We start from the raw sequence: 6,886 nt of genomic DNA on the forward strand, positions 1-6,886 counted from the left end.
AAGACAATGCCGAAAAATCCCCGCAGTCAGAAAATGTGCAATCTGATGGCTCTGCGATTAAGAAGATTTAGAAAAATCCAGATGTAGATACATGTTTTTTGCCAGTAGGGAAAGGGACGAGGAGGAAAATAAACTTAGGGAAGAATTGAGATAAGAATGGGCTAGAAAGCAGAACGCGTTGAAGAAAGAAGAAATTGAGATCACATTCAGTTATTGGGATGGATCTGACCATCGTCGGAGTGTTATAATGAAGAAAGGTAAATGTCTCAGTGGTTTAGAGAACGTTTAAGTTATTAAAATACTCCAGTGTCACTTTTGGAGTAACATTGGCATGATATACAGGGTGTCCGAAAAATCGCCTACTCCACTTCGGGAGGTGATTCGGGACCCAAAAACAAGCAAAAAAGTATTCATACAAACATAGGTCCGGAAATGAGCCGTTTCCGAGTTATAGCCACTTTTATGTTCAAAAATTGTAAATTTTTATTTTCAATTTTTTTTAATTACAATTACCAAATTCTCTCAAGTTTCTGTCTACATTTCGAAAAGACGCTATTCCCGGTACATCTCGATTTGGAAAAGACTGGATGTATAATCTTCTTGCCTCGGCAGCATTACTTTGAGCAAGACCATACATAAGATGCATATCAGCTAATTCATTAAAACTTAAACGATCCATTGATGAATACGGAAAGATTAGATACAACCTAAAAGTAAGGTGTTGTTAAATAATAATTTGAAACTTATTGGCTACGTTTACACCCAGCGACCTGATCGCGGCCTGATCTATATTGTGACCCGAAGTAGGTCTAGTCATCATTCGTTTACACCGAAAGAAACCTAAAAATTGACGGGATCGTATTTGGGATCGCCCTGAATTGCAGCGAATTTGAACAAGCAAATGAAGCTTTTAGGTCATTTTAGGACGCGTCGCGCTTGATCGCGCGTTTACATCGCAAATGATAACGGCCGATTTCAGGTCGGGTCACTAAAATACGCGGCCTGATCTGAAGCCAGGTCCGGTCGTCTATCAACTGTTTACAGCAGGCGGGCTAAATAATTTAGGTCGAATTTGAGGTACAGGCCGCGGCCTAATTTCAGGGTGTAAACGTAGCCATTGAAAAGCCGTGATTTACTTACTGATTTTGAATAGGCGTGAAAACAACTGATTTCAAGTAGCCGTGAAAACAACTGATTTTGAATAACCGTGAAAACAACTGATTTTGAATAGCCGTGAAAACAACTGATTTCAAGTAGCCCAGCAAACGAAAAAAGATTGAAAAGAATTAAAACGGGATTGCCAGGAATTCAATTAAGGACTTTCCGAATTCCATTCTGTCCAAAAAAGGGATTGAAATAGTTTCAATAACATGGAATTCCTTATTTTGGAAAGAATTTGTCTTTTTTGAATCCCATCCAATTCCGACACAAAAATATTATACCACTGAATGCCAGGTTAGGGATTGGAAAGTTTCGTGATGAATTCCATTGAATACCATTGATTCCGTTAACGAAAATGAATACCACTGAATGCCAGGTTAGGGATTGGAAAGTTTCGTGATGAATTCCAATGAATACCATTGATTCCGTTAACGAAATGAATACCATTGAATGCCAAACTAGGAATTAAAAATTTCCGTATTGAATTCCATTGAATTCCGTCTATTCTGACAATAAAATGAATACCATTGAATGCCAGGATAGGGATTGAAAAGTGTCCGTGTTGAACTCTATGGTGGTACGCGCCACCAATAGTACACGCCCGCGCGGTATCTGCATTACCGGCAGTTCGCGTCGACGCCGTTAGGCGTCGCATCGCCGGGGCATCTTCTCGAGTTCAAAGTTTCGTCTCGACCGCTATGTAAAGGGACCCCCTACGGGGCCTGACAAATCTTATAAATCTCATTTTCGGGCTAATTGCCCGTCGGCAGTAGTGCGTGTAATGCCCTTAGGCATACACAAAAGCTCACCGACGAACAAAACAGCGCTTGGTCGCCCAACGGAGGCGCGAGACGTTTCCTAAACCATCTAATGCCATGCAATTCCATAACCTTTACGGATTCCATAGGATTGGATGGAATTGAAAATTTCTTTTTTGGATTCCATGGGATTGGACCATCTTATTTCAAATCCCATCTAATTTCATTTAATTCCGCCAAAAAAGGGATTCAAAGGTATTAAAAATTTTTAATATCTTTTAATCCTTTAGCGTTTGCTGGGAGCCGTAAAAACAACTGATTTCTTTTAAAAATAATGTAATCGTTACAAATATTGAAAAATTGAAAAAAAAAATAAAAAAATTAAAATTAAAAAAATTAAAAATATTTTAAAATAAAAATTTTTAATTTAAGAAATAATTAAGAAAGAGGGATGCCAAGCGGATTCTAAATTACGATTTTTGAACATAAAAGTGGCTATAACTCGGAAACGGCTCATTTCCGGACCTATGTTTGTATGAACTTTTTTGCTTGTTTTTGGGTCCCGAATCACCTCCCGAAGTGGAGTAGGCGATTTTTCGGACACCCTGTATAATGTTCTGCTGCATAAATTAAATTTTCACATACAGGTAATTCTATCTATTAGGTTCTTCAGAGATGTTTAGAAGTTCTGAGGCCCGAATTCAGCGAGCTTAAAACAGTAATGGCAGATCAGATAATGTATGTCAAGGAGAATCTTATATTACCGCACCATTATACGTTTTACTGCAACTGTAACTGATTTTATTGTAACTAAGGTAAATATACCAAATGATAAAATTTATGAAGCAATATCACAATGTTGGCATGTTATTTTAATGTATGTAATATTGCGATTAGGCACGAGGAAAAAGCGGGCCTCTGTTCACATTTGACGTTTACGATGATATTCGTATTATGCACTATGCTTCTGTCAAAACCGAGGAATCACATGTCGGAAAAGTTTTACTTAGGTATTTATTATTAAAAGAATATTTTGCATAATTCTTTTTTATGTTATTTTTTTATTTTTCTTATTAGATCATGGTACGAGAGGAACAAACACATTTTTCCAGCGAGTAGATGGGAACCTTTTGATCCAACGAAAAGTTACAAGTATACAGTGTCGGATAAAAATAGGAAGAAAGCTAAAATCTGATCTTAGATTCAACGAATTGTCCAATTTTGTTTAAAGGATTCAGATTCAAGGACTGTAAATATTATAACCAGATAAATAACTTTGTTTCATCGTACAATTGATTCATTATAAAACAGCTGATTATATATATATATATATATATATATATATATATATATTATAATTATTTTACAATGAATATATATATATATATATATATATATATATATATTGTAGCTACATTGTATTTTTAAGGACTGTGATTTTAATTCATTCAGTTATGTGATAATATTTAATTCATTTACTCGATTATATAGCTCTACTAAATAGTTAAGTTTTCGCAAACATTTGGAGGGAAAATAAAAATACATGAATAGTTTAATGACTTGAATATAATAATTACAATATGAAAATACAAAACCATACTTTAATTCATTCCGATACAGAAACAGTATTAAAATATTAATCCATAATCAGATCCTCTAACAGAAATCTATTTACAAATATTAGATGTATCATCTCTTGTCATTTCTTGAAGATAACTGTACAAAAATAAATATATACAATTATATCGATTATAATCACGTATTATTCATAGATTTAATACAAGTTGGATCCATGTATGTAATATTTTTGGGAAAATGGTCCATTATAATAAACTTTTTCTCAGTCGATCTGTTCAAGCAGTCAAGGAATCCGAACCAATAAATAACTAGTCCAGACCCGAATCTATTCCAGTAGTTTCCAGTTTCGCATCGTTTTATATTCTTATATTCGTGTTTTTAATACATGAATTATTACTTATTTGAAAATTAATAATTAGTGGACAAGGAATAATCACATTGTCAGGTAAATTTTTTATTTTAAAAATAATTGATTTAATATAAATAATTTAATTATTGCAGAGATAAACATGATTTAAAAAACAGGTTAATATTATATATATGTATATATATACGATATATATATGTGTATTTATATCTACCTAACATAGAAAATTTACAAGAATAACATTAAATATAATAAATAGGTATTTAATCAATAAATACATATTTAATAAATTTCAAAAATAGGAGACAATAGTTCTATATCATAACTATTATTACATTTAATGTTATAGCGATTCTCTATATAATACGAATATAAATACACATATATGTATATTTGTAAAAAGGAAAAGGTTATATATATATATATATATATAAATTTAATAAAAATTTAATTCGTTGTTATTGTCAATTTGTGAATAATTAAAAAATAAAAAATGGAAATTTTTTGCCGATACTTGCTTATCACTACAAAACGCATGATATCAGTACAAAATTACCTTTTTCAAAAAAAGGTAAAAAAAGGCGCCAAGTACACGCGCAATGTATGTTGTAAATCAAAAAATCTTAAATGGTAGTAGCTTTATTTCTTCCTACCAAAATAATTCACAAAATTGCGTTACCTAACTCAACCCAAGTGATATGTATAGTAGCTTTATATTTTTCTCCCTAACAGAATAATTCACAAAATTGCGTTACCTAATTCAACCTAAGTGATACGTATTTCAAAAAAAGATGTGAAATTTTTAAATTGCGCCAATTGCAAAGAAAATATATATACTTTGAAAAATAATTGTTGTGCAACTACTTTTAAAAAATAAAACAAAATTGTGTTATCTAACTCAGCCCAAGTGTGTATCTTTGTATTCCTGAGAGTCTTTTTATCAACCCAAGTGGTAGTAGTTTTAATTCTCTTTGATAAAATTATAATATTACAAAGAATTATTTTAATCACAAAGAATTAAAGAGGTAACATAAAATAAAAATATTTAATTAAAATAAAATAAATAAATTTTTCTTGTAAAAAACTTGGCGCTGCTTTTTTAAGGTCAACCCAGACAAACTTGCATAGGTGCATAAGCATATGCATAAAGAAATAGATTGGTCTACTTCCTTTTGCACATATACATATAAACCAATTAATTTCTTATGTTTATGCGCTATGCAAATTTGTCTGGATAAGAGCCTCCGCACAAGACTCTCGTATGATAGCGTAGCGTAACGTAACGTGGATTAACGCACAAGAAACGTATCGGTTAGAGCCTCCGCACAAAATTTTCGTATGGTAACGTAACGTAGATCAACGCACAAGAAACGTATTGACGTATAAAGCGTCATCTACAATGGCAGCAGGAGTATACAGTAAGACGTAAGCAGTAAGTTATTGACTAATGGGATTTTTACAATTCAAGAATAATCGACTGTGATTGGTTAATAGAATAGTTTACTGCTTACGTCTTATTGCATACCTACTCCTGCTGCCATTGTAGACGACGCTTAACGCCGTAACTGATACGTTTCTTGTGCGTTGACCCACGTTTCGTTACACTACGTTGCCATACGAAAGTCTTGTGCAAAGGTTCTAAACCTTAAAAAAGCAGCGCCAAGTTTTTTACAAGAAAAATTTATTTATTTTATTTTAATTAAATATTTTTATTTTATGTTACCTCTTTAATTCTTTGTGATTAAAATAATTCTTTGTAATATTATAATTTTATCAAAGAGAATTAAAACTACTACCACTTGGGTTGATAAAAAGACTCTCAGGAATACAAAAATACATACCACTTGGGCTGAGTTAGATAACACAATTTTGTTTTATTTTTTAAAAGTAGTTGCACAACAATTATTTTTCAAAGTATATATATTTTTTTTGCAATTGGCGCAATTTAAAAATTTCACATCTTTTTTTGAAATACGTATCACTTAGGTTGAATTAGGTAACGCAATTTTGTGAATTATTCTGTTAGGGAGAAAAATATAAAGCTACTATACATATCACTTGGGTTGAGTTAGGTAACGCAATTTTGTGAATTATTTTGTTAGGAAGAAATAAAGCTACTACCTTTTTAGATTTACAACATACATTGCGCGTGTACTTGGCGCCTTTTTTTACCTTTTTTTGAAAAAGGTAATTTTGTACTGATATGTATATACGTATATACATTGTAATTCGTTACTTCTGTAACTATTAATTCTCTAGTTGCGCACCACGTACCGCGCTTGACTCGTATCGCCGTCTTTTAATTAATTTATTAATTGTATATAATTTTATATAATTATATAGAATTATACAGAATTATATAGAATTATATAGGGTGTGGCGGCTGCAAGCGCCCCGAATCTGGCGGCGCAACCGCCACAACACAAGCACGCCCCGCGCCTGCCAGACGGCAGCCCGTCATACACACCCCGGCCGGCGAGAGCACCGGCGGCACAGCGAACGGCCGCACGCAACGAGCACGTGCAATCAGCATGCCGTCGAAGATGATAACAAGTACGCTCCGCTAGGCGGCTGCCCTTTCTCGTAAGAGAAATTCGGCGACCAGGATATAAAAGGACCGGCAAGCGACGATACCTTCGACTATCCTCGCACAGCGATACTACCGTATCAGCCACGAGAAAGAAGTCTTTTGAGAACGTTGCGCAAGTACAATCGTACCAAGCCGCCAACTTCCCGCTCATCGCTGCCGACACATCAGCCCGTGCAGCCGCAGGAACAGCAACCTGCCGCGTGGAAATTGATTCGGCTCGAATCACCGTCACGGCCGCTCACACGACCTCCACGAGCTCTCCTGACCACGTGGGACATACGCCTCCGCCGCTACACGTCTCCGAGATACACGGTCCCGTCGCTCTTGTCTCCGTTGCCGCGATCTCCCGGAGACCTCCGCCACCAGGGGACGCAGACCGTACCGCCGACACGGGTCCACAGAGGCCTACAAGTACGGCCCCCGATCAGCAGT

The sequence above is a fragment of the Temnothorax longispinosus genome, chromosome 4 (genome assembly GCF_030848805.1).
Source record: "Temnothorax longispinosus isolate EJ_2023e chromosome 4, Tlon_JGU_v1, whole genome shotgun sequence".
NCBI classification, from domain to species: domain Eukaryota; kingdom Metazoa; phylum Arthropoda; class Insecta; order Hymenoptera; family Formicidae; genus Temnothorax; species Temnothorax longispinosus.